Source organism: Physella acuta, unplaced genomic scaffold, assembly GCF_028476545.2.
Source record: "Physella acuta isolate Inbredline_101_S28 unplaced genomic scaffold, ASM2847654v3 ptg000579l, whole genome shotgun sequence".
Taxonomy (NCBI): Eukaryota; Metazoa; Mollusca; class Gastropoda; family Physidae; genus Physella; species Physella acuta.
This window is the reverse complement of record NW_026732098.1, coordinates 533,707-554,289: the sequence shown is the minus strand read 5'-3', so window position 1 is coordinate 554,289 and position 20,583 is coordinate 533,707. Positions and strand designations below refer to the sequence as shown.

General features: G+C 39.6%; 2 long non-coding RNA genes across 2 annotated transcripts; both read left to right on the top strand.

The window, feature by feature from the left end:
* The first annotated feature begins 6,192 nt into the window (after window positions 1-6,192).
* On the top strand, window positions 6,193-9,179 carry LOC131947006 (uncharacterized). Its single transcript, XR_009387816.1, has 3 exons — window positions 6,193-6,336; window positions 7,239-7,291; window positions 9,048-9,179. It is a non-coding gene; the product is annotated as an uncharacterized LOC131947006 (long non-coding RNA).
* Window positions 9,180-16,475: 7,296 nt separating this feature from the next.
* On the top strand, window positions 16,476-19,631 carry LOC131947005 (uncharacterized). Its single transcript, XR_009387815.1, has 3 exons — window positions 16,476-16,597; window positions 18,004-18,095; window positions 19,204-19,631. It is a non-coding gene; the product is annotated as an uncharacterized LOC131947005 (long non-coding RNA).
* Window positions 19,632-20,583: the final 952 nt, after the last annotated feature.

Below are 20,583 nucleotides of genomic sequence, written 5' to 3'. Positions count from 1 at the left end.
ACTACTATTTAGAAACAAATGCGATAAAATCGATCAAGGTTAAACAAATGATATGGGAGGCTACTAGCTTACGAGCTGCGAAAAGGTAAAGTTATCATTCCTGTTTTTCTGAACTAGCAGTTTGAGAAGAATATTATGAACGATTACTTCCCTTGGTATTAAGTTATACGTGTAAGGGGTCTTAATTATTAGTTGTTTTTTTTTTTTTAGTTGTTTACCGAACAACTGTTAAAATCGAATTCGGATTTAAATAGAGATCGTTACTATGAACCACATTTTACAGTGTACAGGGTTCAAGTGGGACAAAACAGCTTGATACCCTCACAAAACGTAGATCTCTATAGACCTATACAAGCCTATACAAGGTTTATACAGACCTATACAGACCTGTAGAGTATGAAGACGACGTGTACCATATGAAGATTGACTAAACCTCTGCGCTGTTGTTTGACTCGCCTTTAAACATAACGTATGTATAGATGAGTTTAGTGGTGCCAATGTTTCAGTGGCGTGCAGAAGGGGAGGGGGGGGGGGTACGGACTGGGCCTAAAACCACGGGCATCCTCTTTGGGAGGGGGGGGGGATTTAACGGGGTGAATATTTTCTAACACCCCTTTTACACTCACATTCCTACCCCCCCCCCTCCTAAATGAACACCCACCAAAAAAACCTGTTTAAGCATTTGATATTTAACCAAAAACTCTATACATACAGACAGACATAGAAATATACATACACTAACACACACACTGTTTCTTCCAGACTTTTTTCTCCGGAGGGGTGGGGGGGCACTGTTAAAAGTATATATTTTTTATATACATTCCATTAAAAAAACTTTCGAATGGGGAATAGGGCCTACGTTACTCGGGTCACATCTGTTCATTGCTGTGTTGTATGTGTTGGATGATTTCATTGGCTGACCAAGTTCACGCCTTAGAAAGCCAATAATAATGACGTCACCATGACGACGTGAATTATTTACTTCTCGCGCGCCACTCTGACGTGACCAAGGTTTGACTCTACATTTTTAAGTAGGTACGTTTTACTGTAAATCATCTTCTTTAGGCTGTTGTTAGGCCACAGGAGGGGGGGGGGGACGTAACTCCTCCATAAATGACATCACACTTTGAATGATGAATGGGGTGGGGGGGCATATTGTGTAACGTCGCTCTTATTTTTGTAATGTATGTAAAAAAAAAAGTAATGTTTAAAGCTGCATTTTGTAAACAATTGATTTAGGGATCTTCACCTAGCTCACCTTTAAGGTGAGAAGGGGATAGGGAAGGTTTGACTTTTTGTGAAGATGTAATACGCGATTCGGAGTGAGGTAGAATCACAAATAAATATATATTGGCGATCACTTCAGGTGGGCATTTTAAGAATATTGCTTTTTTAAAATTTGGAATCGTTTGTACTTTTTTCGGGGCAGGGCTACACCTAGTAAGGTGAGGTCAAGGTTAGGTTTATGGCTACTGAATTAAATTATTTTAAGTCCTCTCCTCACTTTCTGCCTCAATCCTAACCCTCACACCAACTGTAGCCTTAACCCTCACTTAGGGGAGAGCGCTCCTTTAACTGCTACAGTTTGACTCGGAACTACACACGATTGAACACACAAACGTCGACACGCAATCTATTTATTACAGTTAAAAGAAAACAAGAACGATAATAATTTTCTAGTTATAAAATCCTGGATGTTGGTATGATTTAATAACTTTTTTTTATAATATCGTTGGTTACAGTAACCGTAGTTTAGAGAGTTTCAGTAATCAACCGCTTGTTGAGAATTTATATTGGATCATTATCTAGGTCAACAAGTCACGGTTGGTTGGTCATCGTCGCGAGGTCTGGTGCCAATCAACAATAATAATCATTAAAAAAGTTTTAAAAAACCCACGTTTTCTGATTGAACTAAAAAGTAGAAAATAAATACTATACATCACAATAATGCAAGCGATCACTCTACTATAAGCGATGAAAAACGTGGGGCGCCGAAGTAAAAGTTATATTACTATTGATTAGATAATACTATTGACTTTTATTAGGGAGCTTGTAGAGAGTCAACAGTATTAGAAACTGTAAGAAAATCACGGCGCCCCACGTTTTTGATCGCTTATAGTAGAGTGATCGCTTGCATTATTGTGATGTATAGTATTTATTTTCTACTTTTTAGTTCAATCAGAAAACGTGGGTTTTTTAAAACTTTTTTAATGATTATTATTTTCTACTTTTTAGTCTTTGTCTGTTTGTTTGCATTAAAATCTTGCTATCGATTTTATCTTTTCACTTTTTTTTTGGGTAAACGAAGACAACTCGTAAAAAGACAACTCGTAAAAAGACAACTCGTAAAAAGACAACTCGTAAAAAGACAACTCGTAAAAAGACAACTCGTAAAAAACACGTTGTTTGAATACGTTACTGACTAGAACACATAGATTTGAACCCGTGTCGAGTGGGATAGCAATCGTGTGCCCAACCACTCGACCATATCGTCTCCCCCAAACTGGCCTACCTCCTGTAAGTTTAAACTCGGTTCAAGCTAAATTACCTGCCCCTAAGCCTGTGGCGACATGTGATCGTTCGCTTCACTGCGCGCGAGGTACGCGTCGCTGGTTTTTTTTCTAATGGCTAGCAGAGGAGAATTATATATATAGATTATATAGCGGTCTAAAATGCTCAATAAAATGTTTCCATTGATCAATTTAGTAATAATAACAATTGAATATTCAATGGTCATCCAAAAGAAAGCTTCCCTGAAAATTTCAGCGCGCTAGCTATCTGGGAAGTGCCAGAAATTTCGATCGCAAGATTTGATTGGAAAGACAAACAAACAGAGAAAGCAAGTTAAAGAAAACGTGGGAAAAAACAGGTTGTGACAGGGAACAACAACTGAAGCAGACGATCTTTGACAGGGAACTAGGACGTCACTGTACTATTAGCTGGCCAGTGACGTCCCATACCATCAGCTGACCAGTGACGTCACTGTACCATCAGCTGACCAGTGACGTCACTGTACTATTAGCTGGCCAGTGACGTCCCATACCATCAGCTGACCAGTGACGTCACTGTACCATCAACTGACCAGTGACGTCCCATACCATCAGCTGACCAGTGACGTCCCCACACCATCAACTGACCAGTGACGTCCCCGCACCATCCAGTGACGTCGCCGCACCATCAGCTGACCAGTGACGTCACCTCATCATCAGCTGACCAGTGACGTCCCACACCATCCAGTGACGTCCCCGCACCATCAACAGACCAGTGACGTCCTGCAACATCAGCAGATAAGCGGTTCTCACGTCCCGTACCACGGCCCACTAAGTGGATCAACAGGACCCTAACCACGGCAGAGTAAAGAGACATGTCGTGCTAGACTCTAGTTAACTTCATACAGTATTGGTTCTAGATCTTGCGCCATTAAAACATTCACCAAAAGACTCTAGTTCACATCGTACAAAATCGGCTCTAGACCTTGCGCCATTAAAACATTCACCAAAAGACTCTAGTTCACTTCGTACAATATCGGCTCTAGACCTTGCGCCGTTAAAACATTCACCAAAAGACTCTAGTTCACTTCGTACAAAATCGACTCTAGACCTTGCGCCATTAAAACATTCACCTAAAGACTCTAGTTCACTTCATACAATATCTGTTCTAGAACTTGCGCCATTAAAACATTCACCAAAAGACTCTAGTTCACTTCATACAATATCGGTTCTAGATCTAGATCTTGCGCCATTAAAACATTCACCAAAAGACTCTAGTTCACTTCTTACAATATCTGTTCTAGACCTTGGGCCGTTAAAACATTCACCAAAAGACTCTAGTTCACTTCATACAATATCGGTTCTAGATCTAGATCTTGCGCCATTAAAACATTCACCTAAAGACTCTAGTTCACTTCATACAATATCTGTTCTAGATCTAGACCTTGCGCCATTAAAACATTCACCAAAAGACTCTAGTTCACTTCTTACAATATCTGTTCTAGACCTTGGGCCGTTAAAACATTCACCAAAAGACTCTAGTTCACTTCATACAATATCGGCTTTAGACCTTGGGCCGTTAAAACATTCACCAAAACACTCTAGTTCACTTCATACAATATCGGCTCTAGACCTTGGGCCGTTAAAACATTCACCAAAAGACTCTAGTTCACTTCTTACAATATCTGTTCTAGACCTTGGGCCGTTAAAACATTCACCAAAAGACTCTAGTTCACTTCATACAATATCGGTTCTAGATCTAGATCTTGCGCCATTAAAACATTCACCTAAAGACTCTAGTTCACTTCATACAATATCTGTTCTAGATCTAGACCTTGCGCCATTAAAAAATTCACCAAAAGACTCTAGTTCACTTCATACAATATTGTTTCTAGACCTTGCGCCATTAAAACATTCACCAAAAGACTATAGAACTCATAGAAATGGCCCCAAAATATGGCATCGATGTCCTTTTTTGTTTCTGTGAGTCTTGGGTACCAAGATAGACGGCCAATAAGTCTGCGTTTTTTTATAAAGTTTGTGTTTTCTTCAGTGGCGGAATTAGAAAAAAAGGGCCACCCCGCAAAAATATTGTTTAGGCCCCCCATATATATATATATATATATATATATATATATATATATATATATATATATATATATATATATATATATATATATACGAACATATGATACACATTACTGGCCTGTTCGGGTTTTGAGGAAAACAAATTTCAATTAAATCAAATTACAACATCATGTCATGTGTGTAAGTGCGTTAGTGTGTTTTGTGAAAATTAGTTTTATTTTAACTCTGATACAAGACCTCGCTTTAGTCGGTATAAAGAATATAAAACATGAAAGCTTCGTAAAAGTAATGGTGTCTCGTGTTATATATTTTTCTGTATTTATATTATTAATTTTAAATTCATTTTCTTTTTGTACAATATCATTCTTTAGTCAATACTTTATGATAAAAAATAATTAAGAGAAGTAATTCCTTTTTAATTTGTTTAGTACAAATCTATTAAAAGGAGCTTATATTTGACTATTAAAAAAGGGAAATAAGTCATGGAAGTGGTTTGAACGTTTGCTTATCATTGATAAGTTTGATTGTCTGAGAAAGAGGACTCGGCTTTCACAGTGGTTTAAAAACAAAGGGAAAAAGAATATACATGAGCCTGGGGTGGTATAGAATAAAGATAATCCAACGGCAGCTACGGTAATCTTTTTGCAAAACAACCATCAAGTCAAAAATGCTAGAAAATTATTTGCTTTAACTATAAAAAAAATAAATTATGTTTGGCTGTGGGCCCCTAAATGGCGCGGGCCACCCCGCATTGCTGGGTCTGGCGGCACTGTAGTTCCGCCCCTGGTTTTCTTGTATGGATATCTTAGATGTTACATACAGGCAGTGGCGTAGCGAGGTCGGGTGTCACCCGGTGCGGCACTTAATGGTGTCACCCCCCAGAGGCGTAGCGACCCTTCCAGGGGATAAACTTTCAAATTTTCGATTTGCACCCCCCCCCCATCAAAGTTTCGATTTGCAACCCCCCCCCCCTCAAATTTTCGATTTGCACCCCCCCTCAAGTTTTTCTCTATATATTTTGCTATTTTTTGCCTTGGTGTCACCCCCCTAAATGGTGTCACCCGGTGCGGTCCGCACCCCCCGCCCCCCCCCCCCTCGCTACGCCCCTGCATTCAGGCACGATGGCCCGTTAGAAAACTTTGCAACAAATTTACCTGTCTACATTAATGGCGCATTTGTGTGAACGTTATCCCAGCCTAAAACATATTAGCACCCCCAGCACAGTACCCCTCGGGTCCGCCCCAGCCTACCCCGCCCCACCCCTAAACACTTCAGTACAAGTCAGCGAACAATGAATGCCATGTTCACCGACGACATCCAATGAAGCGTAACAATGTTGTTGTGATCGATCATTAGACCTGATCCAATAATTGGACTTGAGAGAGTCAGACAAAAGATGGCTGATAAGTTGCCAGGTAAATATAAAATATTTACTGTCACGATTTTGTTTGGTTGATTACACCCCCCCCCCTTACACACACACCCCACCCCACACACATACACACAACAAGTTTTGTAACGTTAGCAAAAAAAAAAAAGACCCTAGAGTTGTTCAATGATGATTGTAGCTATTCGATTAAACATGTCTGATTTTTCCTATTGATTTTACATCGATCAGGGGACAAAATGTCACGCCAGACCAAGTCAGTGCACTGTCACTGGTGTCAGGGCGCATACGGTCCAGGCGTAGTGCACTTGGGAGGGCTTATAAAGGCAGTTTGAGTGCAGGTGTTTGGTCGAGGAGGACATCCATTTAAACGTGAGTTTATTTTTTTTTACTTGAGGCGGTAATTGACTGACCTGACCTCACGTCATAATCTACCTGACCTCACGCCACGTGATAATCTCATCTATCTGACCCCAACGGATAATTTCATCTACCTGACGTCACGTGGTACTCTCACGTTTCTGACCAGACATCACGCGACAATCTCATCCACTGACCTACACAACGTTCCCTCTAACGAGAAAAAGCTGGTGGACAACGTGTATTTCGCGGTGTCCTCAAAGTCTTATAACAAGGATTATTCAAGGATATATGTATTTTACTAAAAGACTTCAAAACTACTGCGCGGCCGCGCAACTTAGAGGGAACATTGGTCAGCATTTTGATCAGCCGCCTTTATTGTCCCTAACGTGAGCTGGTTGGGCTCAGGGACGTTCTACTGACTTGAACACGGATCCGAACTCGAGACTTTCGGTGTTAGCAGTCTAGCGCCCTACCACTAGAGAACGACTAGTTTCCTATAATTTCTTTCTAACCTTTTATGTTGACTATGATCTTGTATGTATGTTTGAATGTTTGTATGACTATGTGTGTGTCTATGTGTGTGTGTGCGTGCGTGCGTGTGTGTGTGTGCGTGCGTGTGTGTGTGTGTGTACGTGCGTGTGTGTACGTGTGCGTGCGTGCGTGTGTGTGTACGTTTGTGTGTATGTATATGTGCGTGTGTGTAGGTGCGTATGTTTGTGTGTGTGTGTATGTGTGTGTGTGTGTGTGTGTGTGTGTGTGTGTGTAAACGCTTGTCCTTTTGTTGGCCCGCTAATAACATTCCCACAATGCATTTTTTCAAATAAAAAAAATCATTACCGTAAGTTTAATGAATTATTTTTAAAAAAATCAATATGTAATCATCGATATCTTTTATGTCTTTGTTCTTTAAGGTAACTGTTTTGACTTCACCGCGTAGTTATGGGTTGCGGGCTTTCTACAATGGGTAAGTAGCGGCATTAAGTTCTGTCCCCTTTACAATCGCCAGCTTTAAGTTAAGTTGTGTCCCCTTCATAGTGCCGCTGTAATTCCACAATATTCCATTAGAATTGTAATGCTAAGTTTAAGAATTGATTACACACCAATGATGGGGCATCCATTATGCCTTCTAGAAAATTGTCGAATTTTAGCTCCAAATTTTACGTCCATCATAGAACGATAGTCGTACTACAGGAACTAATAAAATTATAGATACGTTGATTTCACTACACGCTGAGCTGGAGTAGGCCTATAACACGAATACTACAATTTACCTATCGTTTAAATTTTAAATGTAAACGTGTTTAAGCAGATGAAATATTTTGTGTTTGTTACAGAATTCTCTAGTATAGTTGGTTAAGTTAGTCCGTAGCTAGAGTTGATATGTAAAGGGGAGCAATCAAAGAAATACAGAACAAAAATTAAACTTTTCAGGGCGATATGGAAAAAGGGAAACCGAAAATAAAAATGATTTTTCCATATATATATATATATATATATATATATATATATATATATATATATATATATATATATATATATATATATATATATATATATATATATATATATATATATATATATATATATATATATATATATAAATATATATATATATATATAGGGGCCTATATATATATATATATGTATATATATATATATATATATATATATATATATATAAATATATATATATATATATATATATGTATGTATGTATATATATATATATATATGTATATATATATATATATATATATATATATATATATATATATATATATAGGCCCCTATATATATATATATATATATATATATATATATATATATAGGCCCCTATATATATATATATATATATATATATATATATATATATATATATATATATTTATATATATCTTTAAGTGCCCCCCCCCCCCCCCGAGAAAAACACTGGAGAGTAGAAGTGGGTAATTCTAACCCGCTAAGGAAAAAAAATATTTGAAAAGAAAGTTTTAAGTTGGAAAATTATTGTTTATTCACAAAAAAGACCAAATAATCAAGATTTACAAAACATGCTAGCTACCAGCATCCACTATACACTCCACCGACCCGTCAGCTTGCCCTTTATAGTCCACTGTCATTCTACACTCCACCACCAGCATCCACCCCACAATCCACACACGCCATACCACCCCAGTCAACCAACCGTGTCCGTCAAGCCTGACCACACAATTTATATCGACTTTATTGATAAAGTTATCGAACGTTCCGCTCCGGTGGCTTTAGATTAACAAACGGAGAAAAACACCAACAACATTTAGGAGGGCCTGTGTATTAGGAGATCATTGAATTAGGGCGTGTCTTACACACAGATTAGAATTAACTGGGTTACTCACAAACACATAGACAAACAAACAAACACACACACACACACACACACATATATATATATATATATATATATATATATATATATATATATATATATATATATATATATATATATATATATATATATATATATATATATATATATATATATATATATATATCAATGGGTGACAATGATTTTTAAAAAAAATTATTTCAGCCAAGCCAATACATTTGTCATAATAATTTGTTAATATAACTGAGTTTCATTTTATCAAAGTTTGTGTTAGATCTATATGGTAGATTACTCATTAACATATTTGGCAGTTCTAAAATTGTAGACTTATTTTTATTCAAAAATAAAATTACAGCGAGTATGGCTGACAAGGGTCATGGCCCATTTGGGGGTCACGGTCATGGACACAGTGGCTCAAGGGGAGGTCAAGGTCACGGTCACGGTCAAGGACACAATAACAGGGGCAGCAAATAGCATCTCCACGCCCCCCCCCCCCCCCACACACACACACCTTTTGTGTGGGGTGACAAGATGTTTGTGTGGACGAGTGAGGGACATGAAGGTCAAGATGACCTTAGGAATCAACCATGGCACTGCTGTGATGACTAATTTTTAAAATTTGTGTAATTTTATATTCATCACAATCTTAATTCAACGTCTATACAGTATAAAGGTATTGCCTTAAATACATAAGCATACACATTTTAAAAATATATAAAGCTTAATACAATTATTTAATGCAAAACTGTAGTTTTACTCCAGTTAAACACATATAACTCACACACATCAAAATGTTATTGACTCTATTCTATGTTTACTAAATATGTTTTTACACTGTTCATTTCATTAAATTTTTTCTAACTACGATCCTTTAAATAAACATTGAGAATAAATCTTTACTAAAAAATTCATTAAATGTCTTTAAGTTTGTATTTAAAAACGTTGTCGTGCTGTTAGTTGTACCGAACCAGTATTTGACAATGTGAACGGCCCTTTGTCACACACATACTATAGGGATGGCACTTACACATAGACACATAAACATAGACACACACTTACTATAGGGAAGTAGTATATTAGGTCCCTTTTGGGTCGCATGGGTGAAGGAGCCATGGGTGAGCAGGAGCAGGAGCAGGAGCAGGAGCAGGATGCGGAACAAAGGATATATAGTAAAATACTCACCCACCTGGCGGAGGGTGAAGGAGCCGGCGGGACAATGAGATATAGTAAAATACTCACCCACCGGGGTGAGGGTGGGTGAGGGCGAAGGAGCAGGCGCAGGGTGAAGGAGCCGCAGGCGCAATGACATATAGTAAAATACTCACCCACCTGGGTGAGCAGGTGGGTGAGGGTGAAGGAGCCGCAGGCGCAAAGGCATATAGTAAAATACTCACCCACCCTAGGGTGGGGTGAGCAGGTGGGGGAGTAGGTCAGTAGGTCACCACCGGTGACCTTGTGACGTAATCAGTGACCTTGTGACGTAATCAGTGACCTAGTTACGTAATTTTAATGAGTTTTTTAATTAGTTTGAATTTAATTAATTTGATTTTAATTAATTTTTATTAACGAGTTACGTAATTTGATTATTTGTTTGTATTTTGTTTTGTTTAATTTGTTTAATTACTTTGTTTATATTGTGTAATTTTTATTAACGAGTTACGTAATTGGATTATTTGTTTACTTTTTAATTATTTTTATTTTGTTTATTTTTTAATTTTATTTTATTTTATAATTAGTTAAATTATTATTAACTAGTTACGTAATTTGATTTTAATTACTTTTGTTTATTTATTTATTTGATATATTTCTTTTCTTTGATGTATGGTATTTAAAATAAAAGACACTGTTTATTTGATTGTATGTATGTTTAATAGTAAACCAATAGGGGTGTTGGTGGATGAGAGGGGGAGTAATGATGGGGTTTGAGGGTAGGGGTGCGTTAGCGTGTACTTTGTGAATAACATCCATTAACCAGACATGTAACACCTGTTACGTATCGACCGCCCGCGAAGTTTTCTCGGCGCTGCCCGTTTTAATGGGAATGTATTGATCGCACCCACTGGGCCATCACAGCATGATGTCCCACCTAATTAAATTTTTGTTATGCTTCACCGAGTTTCCCCCGCTCGGTTTGAAAGGTCATGGTAATTAACGACGTACATTAAGTGGCTTTCCGCGAAGTACGTAGGTCATTATGCAACAGCTGTGTAATATCGATCGCATCCACTGACCATCACACCTAATTAAATTGGTCACGCATCGTAAGTGTAGCGACATCGGTAACTATTCGCTTATAGCGAGGTCAGCGAACACCGATCGATTTGTCAGCTCCGTGAAGCCCTTAGGTAACAGCTGGTGCTGTAATTAGTCACGGCTCTCGGCTTTTTTCATTAGATTACAGCTGTCCATGAACTATGTTCACATATCGTACGCCCGGTCATTCTTTGATCAAATTAAAAAATTTTGTTTCCACATGTCCTACGAACCGTCCCTTGCTATGTATGAAAGATTAATGGTTGTAACTATTCGCTTATAGCGAGGGTCAACGAAAACAAAATATATTTAAGGGTCGGAATTTTCTTTCAACCACCGTTAAATCAGGTTTTGAGACGAAACGAAGTCTCGGTAGGTTCATGCTTTTTAATGGGCGACAGGGGCGACTTAGTGCGTTGGTACGTAAGGTATGCGGGGGGTAGACATGTTTTTTTTTACAAGTCTGGAAAAGTAATTAAGTTTTTTATGACCGTTCCGATTTTCTTTTGATCTGACCACCATTTGACCACCCTGAGCCAGATAAATTTAACAAATGTGCAATACATAGTTGCTTATAGTAACATGGGTGAGGGGTGTAAGCAGGCGGGTGACGGTGTGAACAGGTGGGTGAAGGGGGAAATATTAACAAATGTTCAATACATACTCGCTTATAGTAACATGGGTGAGGGGTGTAAGCAGACGGGTGACGGTGTGAACAGGTGGGTGAAGGGTGAAAGGTGGGTGAAGGTGGAGAAGGTGGGTGAAGGGGGGAACACGAGTAGGAGTAAAGGATATATAGTAAAAGACTCTACCACCTGAGTGAGGTGGGTGAGGAGGCGGATTTTAATTTTAATTTTTTATTTTATTTTTTCAGCATCTGTTAACTTTAAGGTTCTATAACTCTATATATTTAAATACGTTTTTTGATTCAAATGAGTTTACTCCTCCTAACGTAAGTACATGTAAAGAGGGATTTCCTATAGTTCTGTAATGAAGTAGGCCTTCTTGACTATGACTGATTGTCCAGGTGTTGACATGATACACTTATTTTGAGATACATGTACACACACACACACACACACACATACACACACACACACACGCACGCGCGCGCACGCGAAATTCATACTAGGTCGGTAAAGGCGGAGAGAACTTATAGGTATACATTATCATGGCGACAACAAAAGCGACCCTTATTTTATTTACATGAAAGCGTGTTTTCCAAAAAGTGTCACCAGGCCATTGTCATTTTCGCAGCGGGGTTTATTTTAAGTGCACCCCGTGCACGGTTGTTTACATTTTAAAAGACGTGTTGCGTGTCTTCCCCATAGGTCTTCCCTAATAGAGAAACGAAAGGAAAGACAACTGTTCTAAAATTAGAACAGCCTTGTCTACAGACACGAGTATCGTCCCTTGTGAAAAAATTCGCGTCAGAATCCTTAACTAAACAGTCAATTTCTTTAACAAGTTAAAAAATAATTTAGGAAGACAAGGGTTAACAACATTAGACGCCACCGTTTTTGTTTCCTGTGACAAGGCTCAATACACTTTTGTATTTTATGTCTCAAGTAGAGGGGTGGGATATTTTTTCTTTGTAAGCGTGTTGTAAACAATAGGTAGAGGAAGCGATTACTAGATAAGAGACAAAGGCTGTATGACAATCCTACAGACAAATATGAACCTACCGAGACTTCGTTTCGTCTCAAAACCTGATTTAACGGTGGTTGAAAGAAAATTCCGACCCTTAAATATATTTTGTTTTCGTTGACCCTCGCTATAAGCGAATAGTTACAACCATTAATCTTTCATACATAGCAAGGGACGGTTCGTAGGACATGTGGAAACAAAATTTTTTAATTTGATCAAAGAATGACCGGGCGTACGATATGTGAACATAGTTCATGGACAGCTGTAATCTAATGAAAAAAGCCGAGAGCCGTGACTAATTACAGCACCAGCTGTTACCTAAGGGCTTCACGGAGCTGACAAATCGATCGGTGTTCGCTGACCTCGCTATAAGCGAATAGTTACCGATGTCGCTACACTTACGATGCGTGACCAATTTAATTAGGTGTGATGGTCAGTGGATGCGATCGATATTACACAGCTGTTGCATAATGACCTACGTACTTCGCGGAAAGCCACTTAATGTACGTCGTTAATTACCATGACCTTTCAAACCGAGCGGGGGAAACTCGGTGAAGCATAACAAAAATTTAATTAGGTGGGACATCATGCTGTGATGGCCCAGTGGGTGCGATCAATACATTCCCATTAAAACGGGCAGCGCCGAGAAAACTTCGCGGGCGGTCGATACGTAACAGGTGTTACATGTCTGGTTAATGGATGTTATTCACAAAGTACACGCTAACGCACCCCTACCCTCAAACCCCATCATTACTCCCCCTCTCATCCACCAACACCCCTATTGGTTTACTATTAAACATACATACAATCAAATAAACAGTGTCTTTTATTTTAAATACCATACATCAAAGAAAAGAAATATATCAAATAAATAAATAAACAAAAGTAATTAAAATCAAATTACGTAACTAGTTAATAATAATTTAACTAATTATAAAATAAAATAAAATTAAAAAATAAACAAAATAAAAATAATTAAAAAGTAAACAAATAATCCAATTACGTAACTCGTTAATAAAAATTACACAATATAAACAAAGTAATTAAACAAATTAAACAAAACAAAATACAAACAAATAATCAAATTACGTAACTCGTTAATAAAAATTAATTAAAATCAAATTAATTAAATTCAAACTAATTAAAAAACTCATTAAAATTACGTAACTAGGTCACTGATTACGTCACAAGGTCACTGATTACGTCACAAGGTCACCGGTGGTGACCTACTGACCTACTCCCCCACCTGCTCACCCACCCTAGGGTGGGTGAGTATTTTACTATATGCCTTTGCGCCTGCGGCTCCTTCACCCTCACCCACCTGCTCACCCAGGTGGGTGAGTATTTTACTATATGTCATTGCGCCTGCGGCTCCTTCACCCTGCGCCTGCTCCTTCGCCCTCACCCACCCTCACCCCGGTGGGTGAGTATTTTACTATATCTCATTGTCCCGCCGGCTCCTTCACCCTCCGCCAGGTGGGTGAGTATTTTACTATATATCCTTTGTTCCGCATCCTGCTCCTGCTCCTGCTCACCCATGGCTCCTTCACCCATGCGACCCAAAAGGGACCTAATATACTACTTAGGGATGGCACTTACACACAGACACATAAACATAGACACACACATACTATAGAAATGGCAGTTACATATAGATACATAAACATAGACACACACATACTATAGGGATGGCACTTACACATAGACACATAAACATAGACACACACTTACTATAGAGATGGCACTTACACATAGACACATAAACATAGACACACACATACTATAGAAATGGCAGTTACATATAGATACATAAACATAGACACACACATACTATAGGGATGGCACTTACACATAGACACATAAACATAGACACACACTTACTATAGGGATGGCACTTACACATAGACACATAAACATAGACACACACATACTATAGAAATGGCAGTTACATATAGACACATAAACATAGACACACACATACTATAGGGATGGCACTTACACATAGACACATAAACATAGACACACACATACTATAGGGATGGCACTTACACATAGACACATAAACATAGACACACACATACTATAGGGATGACACTTACACATAGACGCATAAACATAGACACACACATACTATAGGGATGGCACCATCGATGTTTTCGGTTTCATATACACCTAGACACTTACACATAAACATAGACACACACATACACTCACAAATAACTACACACATACATACATCGACTCCATATATCGAATAAAATGTGCTGGAATTTGCAGAATGACGACCGACCGTTTCTCAAACAATTTGCTTGAACTACATTTGATAAAAGAGAAGTCATAGATCAAGAGTAATCGACGGTTAAAAAACCCGATACCAGCGACAGACGACATCGGCTGGGTGGTAACCTACAACCTTGGGTTTCTGTGTCACGTGACTCCCGTAAGCACACATCATAAATCTTACTACTACAGTCACAATCTTAACCCCCCCCTTCCTCTCCCACCCTCCCATACGTTCCCTGTACATACTCAGGCAGAAAAAAACAACTATGAATGGCTATTAATAGAACAACTCAAATCATGTTGTCAGATTTGTCCATTTCATTCTGTACAAACGTGGGTCGGGCAGATGGGTCGGGAAATTTGATGGTGAACGTACCCACGTTTTTTGTCAGTCATCACAAGAACCTGCACAGCTCGAGGAAGCACAAAAGAAAAAATCATTTTCTACTTTTTAGTCCACAAGAAAAACGTGGTTTTTTAAAAAGTTTTTTTAAAGTATTTTATTTTGCTGTTGTTGTTGGGCTGTTGTTGTTGGACTGTTGCTGTTGGGATGTTGTTCATTATGTTGAGGTTTAAATGATGTTGATGAAAAACTCTTTGTCTCGCACGTCCAACCAGCATGTCTGACCAACATGTTTGACCAACATGTCTGACCAGCATGTCTGACCAGCATGTCCAACCAGCATGTCTGACCAGCATGTCCAACCAGCATGTCTGACCAGCATGTCTGACCAACGTGTCCAACCAGCATGTCTGACCAGCATGTCTGACCAGCATGTCCAACCAGCATGTTCAACCAGCATGTCTGACCAGCATGTCCAACCAGCACGTTCAACCAGCATGTCCAACCAGCACGTCCAACCAGCATGTCCAACCAGCATGTCTGACCAGCATGTCTGACCAGCATGTCTGACCAGCATGTCCAACCAGCATGTCTGACCAGCATGTTCAACCAGCATGTCTGACCAGCATGTCCAACCAGCATGTCTGACCAGCATGTCTGACCAGCATGTTCAACCAGCATGTCTGACCAGCATGTTCAACCAGCATGTCTGACCAGCATGTCCAACCAGCATGTCTGACCAGCATGTTCAACCAGCATGTCCAACCAGCACGTCCAACCAGCATGTCCAACCAGCATGTCTGACCAGCATGTCTGACCAGCATGTCCAACCAGCATGTTCAACCAGCATGTCTGACCAGCATGTCCAACCAGCATGTCCAACCAGCATGTCCAACCAGCACGTCCAACCAGCATGTCCAACCAGCATGTTTGACCAGCATGTTTGACCAATGTGTCTATATGTTTAAGTTAAACTATGACAAACAATTCACCTTTGAAACAAAAATCAATCGATACGACAGAAAGAATTCGTGGAGCGCCAATGATGTATGACATCAGCACGCTCGTACTATCTGCGTCACAGTTTATTGTAAACATAAATCACAAGTAGGTTATTTTTTTACCCCCATTCCTTAAAGTACCCCTTCACCCCCACCCCCACCTCCCCACCCGATCTTGCATAACCTAAAAGTGGAACAACGCCCCTAGATACCGAGCCACAACAAACACCCCCCCCCCCTTCCCCCAGCGGTGTAGAACTCTAGCGAGCCAATAAATTGTGCCAGATTTTTCTGATTGATTCCGTATCAATCAACGTGTATAAAAACGATGAAGATTAGTTAGTCGGCAACTTTTTTGGAGAGAGAACATCGTGGCTGGTAAGTAAAACAATCAAGATAGATTTACCCAATGTTATTAATTGATGTTTCTGTTTGTCTGCTTTGCTGGTAAGGTCATGATGATTTCTTCCTATATTTTACTGCCGTAGAAAATTCTAATCGATATTGTATGTGTGGCATATTTATCTTTGGAATAACATCATGATGTTTTTTCTATCCTGGAGTCACGTCAATATGTCTGGAGTCATAGTGGTTGTGTTCCTGGAGCTATATCTGGAGTCACGTCATAGAGTCTTGTCTATCCTGGAGTCACATCGTTATATCTATCACAGAAACCATCATGTCCAATCTTCTATTTTAACTCCAGCAGTCTGTACCTTCAATGTTTTGTGATTTAGAAAGCCTTTGTTGTTTAATACAAATATTTCCTGTGTCAAACTATGATTAAAGCTTTAAGCTAAAAAAATTGACTTTTAGTCTAAGCTGAATGGGTGATAGGTGTGAACATGTTTCTATATTTAACGTCGCGTCTTTAATTATTTGAAATTTGAACAAGTTCACAACAGTTAAAAACGTTGACAAACTTCTCAATAAATTTGCATGGAACAAACAAAGTAAACATTGCGACCAAGTGGCTTGGTAGGCTATTTAAAGAGTTGCGGCCTTTGCAATAGCTGTTAGTGTGTGTGTGGGGGGGGGGGGGGAATGGAAACCTCCCAGATTTACGTGGTGCTCCTTAAAATACTTTTGGACATGACTGCCCATACGGTATATGTAGGGTTCACTTGTTATTGTGACCTCAGGACAAGAAGAGATAGTGGGGGGGGGGGGGGGACAGTGGGGGGACAGTGGGGGACAGTGAGGGGGCTGTGGGAGACAGTGAGGGGACTTTGGGAGACAGTGAGGGGACTGTGGGAGACAGTGAGGGGACTGTGGGAGACAGTGAGGGGACTGTGGGAGACAGTGAGGGGACTGTGGGAGACAGTGAGGGGACAGTGAGGGGACTGTGGGGGACAGTGTGGGCTGTGAGGTCAATCCCATAACCTGCCCTATTTACCTGCCCTACTTGAGCTAAGTAAGTCACCCAACACAATTCTGCGGACATATGGACTTTCCTGTTAGTAGTCGTGCGCTCTAACACCAGACCACGCCGTCCCATATTCAAAGCGAGGCTAAAAACACCCGCACGTCTGTCTTTTGACCTCTGACCTCAATGTCTCGATACAGGTCACATGGCTATGTCTTGCTTAATTTAAATATACGTTGATCCTGTTTTCACTATTAAAATGTTCTCAGTCACAGCCCCCCCCCCCCCCCATCCTAAGACCTACATTTTTATTTACGACATAGACGGTAAAAAGACATAAGCTAACCAAGAAATCAATAACAGCCTAAAAATCGATATCTGGGATTCGATTTGAATCTGATTTTATTTTCTCTTTCAGGTGACTTTTTTGTGTTGAACTTGACCTTGACTTTTGTGTGTGTTGAACGTGACCTAAATTATTTGCTATGGGCTGTGGATCGTCAACAATGAGTAAGTTGGGTTTGTTGGTTGTTGGTCGTTGTTGTTTGTTGGTTGTTGGTCGTTGTTGTTTGTTGGTCGTTGTTGTTTGTTTGTTGGTTGTTGGTCGTTGTTGTTTGTTGGTTGTTGGTCGTTGTTGTTTATTTGTTTGCTGCTAGAGTATTGTTAGTGATTTGTTGGTTGTTATTTGTTCGTTGATGGTTGTTGGTTTGTTGTTGGTTTGTTTGGGCTTATCCTAAAATCCGCCAAAGATGGAAACAGAAAGTATCGGATCAATATAGATGAAGTGGAGAACGGCTGATCATTAGACTTAGAGGAGTGGATGATTGGCGACCAAGGGGCGACACGCTCTAGTAAACACTTGAGGAACCTATCACGTCAGTTTAGATATGGCGGGGGGGGGGGGGGTAAATATTAGGACGTTAAAATAAAAAGAGATCGCAGTCAAACCCTCAAGTCACGCTTCACCAGAGGACCGTAACGGATCCATGCGCCTACATAATGACACTCCAATCACACATTACTAATTAGGTAATCAAGCACCTGCTTCAATGCTAGCCTAGCGACGAGAAAAATACAAACAATCAGAGCGTACACGTGTATGACGTCATCAACACCAACAACGTTCTGACGCGCAAATAAATATTTCATCCAGCAAAGTCTGACAGACGCCAAACTATTTGGCCCCCCCCCCCTCCCCCGCGCCTGAGAATTTTTTTTTTAAATGATGACCGTAGTTATGTAACTGATGTTAAGTTAAAACTACACGTAACTGATTAACTGATTAATACGTCACTCCTACGCTGATCCGGATGTTGACTCGTATGATAAATGTTCCGTCTTACTTAAACTTATGCTCATAATAACATATGTCCAAAATTTAAGATTATAATTATTGAAGGCACCACATAAAAAATCACACCCTCTCTATGATAATTTGGTACATAATTTCTCAAAAAAAAAAACACAACTTCTCTTGTGAGTTAACTGTCCTGCCTTACTTAAACTTATTCTCATAATAACATGTTCAAAATTTAAAATTATATTGAACGCACTATATAAAAAACAAACATGTCCTCTATGATTATTTGGTACATCATCATTTTCTTTAAACTTCCAGAGGCTTTGGGCTGTCACCCAGGTAAAGGTCACGGCAATGGTGGAGGTCATGGCCACGGACGCCGAGGTTCAAACGACTCCAAGGGAAGTCACGGACGGGGTCATGGCCACGGTCGTAAGGGCAGCAAATAGAGGCTCCCCGCACAACTTTTGTGTGACGTCCTGCGCAGGTTGAATGTGTCGTCATGTCCGGTCACTGAACCAATCATCAAGTCTTTGACCCATTTCATTCATCACATAACGATGTCGCGAGTGTGCTACAAGAATTTGTGTGTGAAAAGGTGGTTGTCTAACGAGTAACAGATATTCATGTTAAATGAACTTTGTAGAGCTTTTACATGAAAAAGACAAAAGTATTAACTTGTGTAGAATACACTTTTGTAATTACTGTTTGTATATATTTAAAATGTAATAAACATTTTCAAACCATTTTGTTTGTTTATTGTTAAAGTCAGGGTCTATGTTCAGGAGTAGATCTTACTGTTCCTGAATTCAAAACCCTGTTTTGCCTCCCCTGTTTTCAGTTCAACATTTAAAAATAGGCTCCTGGTCCCACTTCACCCCCTCCCCCTCCTAGCAACGCCACTGCCCTGTGATCAGACTATGAACGAGCTAGCTATGCTGCTCACCTGATACAGGAATAATATCAAGAAATGTGGGGGTTTTTTTTTGCAACAAGATCAAGTAAAACTACAAGTTGGGTGACATAACAGGGCCACTCTACATATAGGACGACATGGTCACTCTTTGGGTGATATGGCCACTCAAATGGGGGGGGAGGTGACACTGTCACTCTACAGGTGGGCAACATGGCTACCTACAGGTGGGGTGACATGTTAAGTTGTAATACGTTAAAAATGTTAAAGTAATCACATTAAAAAAAATTATACTCGCTGAAGTGGCAGATGCTTTACCAAGATGGCAACGACCTTGAAAGACGGATGCCCTTGATACAGTAGATAGCTCCGTGACGTAGGTTGTGATGCGAGGGCCAAGTAGTCCCGCTGTGATTACTCGTTTGGCGTGTCACAAATGTAACGCGCTCATTGATTGGCTGCTTTGTGAGCACGGGGTAGAATTACTTCCCCTTCTCACTGACCTAGACGTCTGACAGGGGAAGACAACCCTAACAATGATAGCCTCGGCTCGGATTACAATTTCAATTTTATTCGGACCGACAGACCGACGGGTATCCTCCATCCAACAAATCTGTCTGACAGGTACACACCCATCAGACACTTTCACACGCTGTACAACAAAATAACCTCACAACTTTTGCTGGCTGTCATAAAAATGGTCAGATAACCCACAAGAATCTTTAAATAATTATACCGATTAAATCCCTTGGTACGTTTAAAGGTATCCCAGCATTTCAATAGTG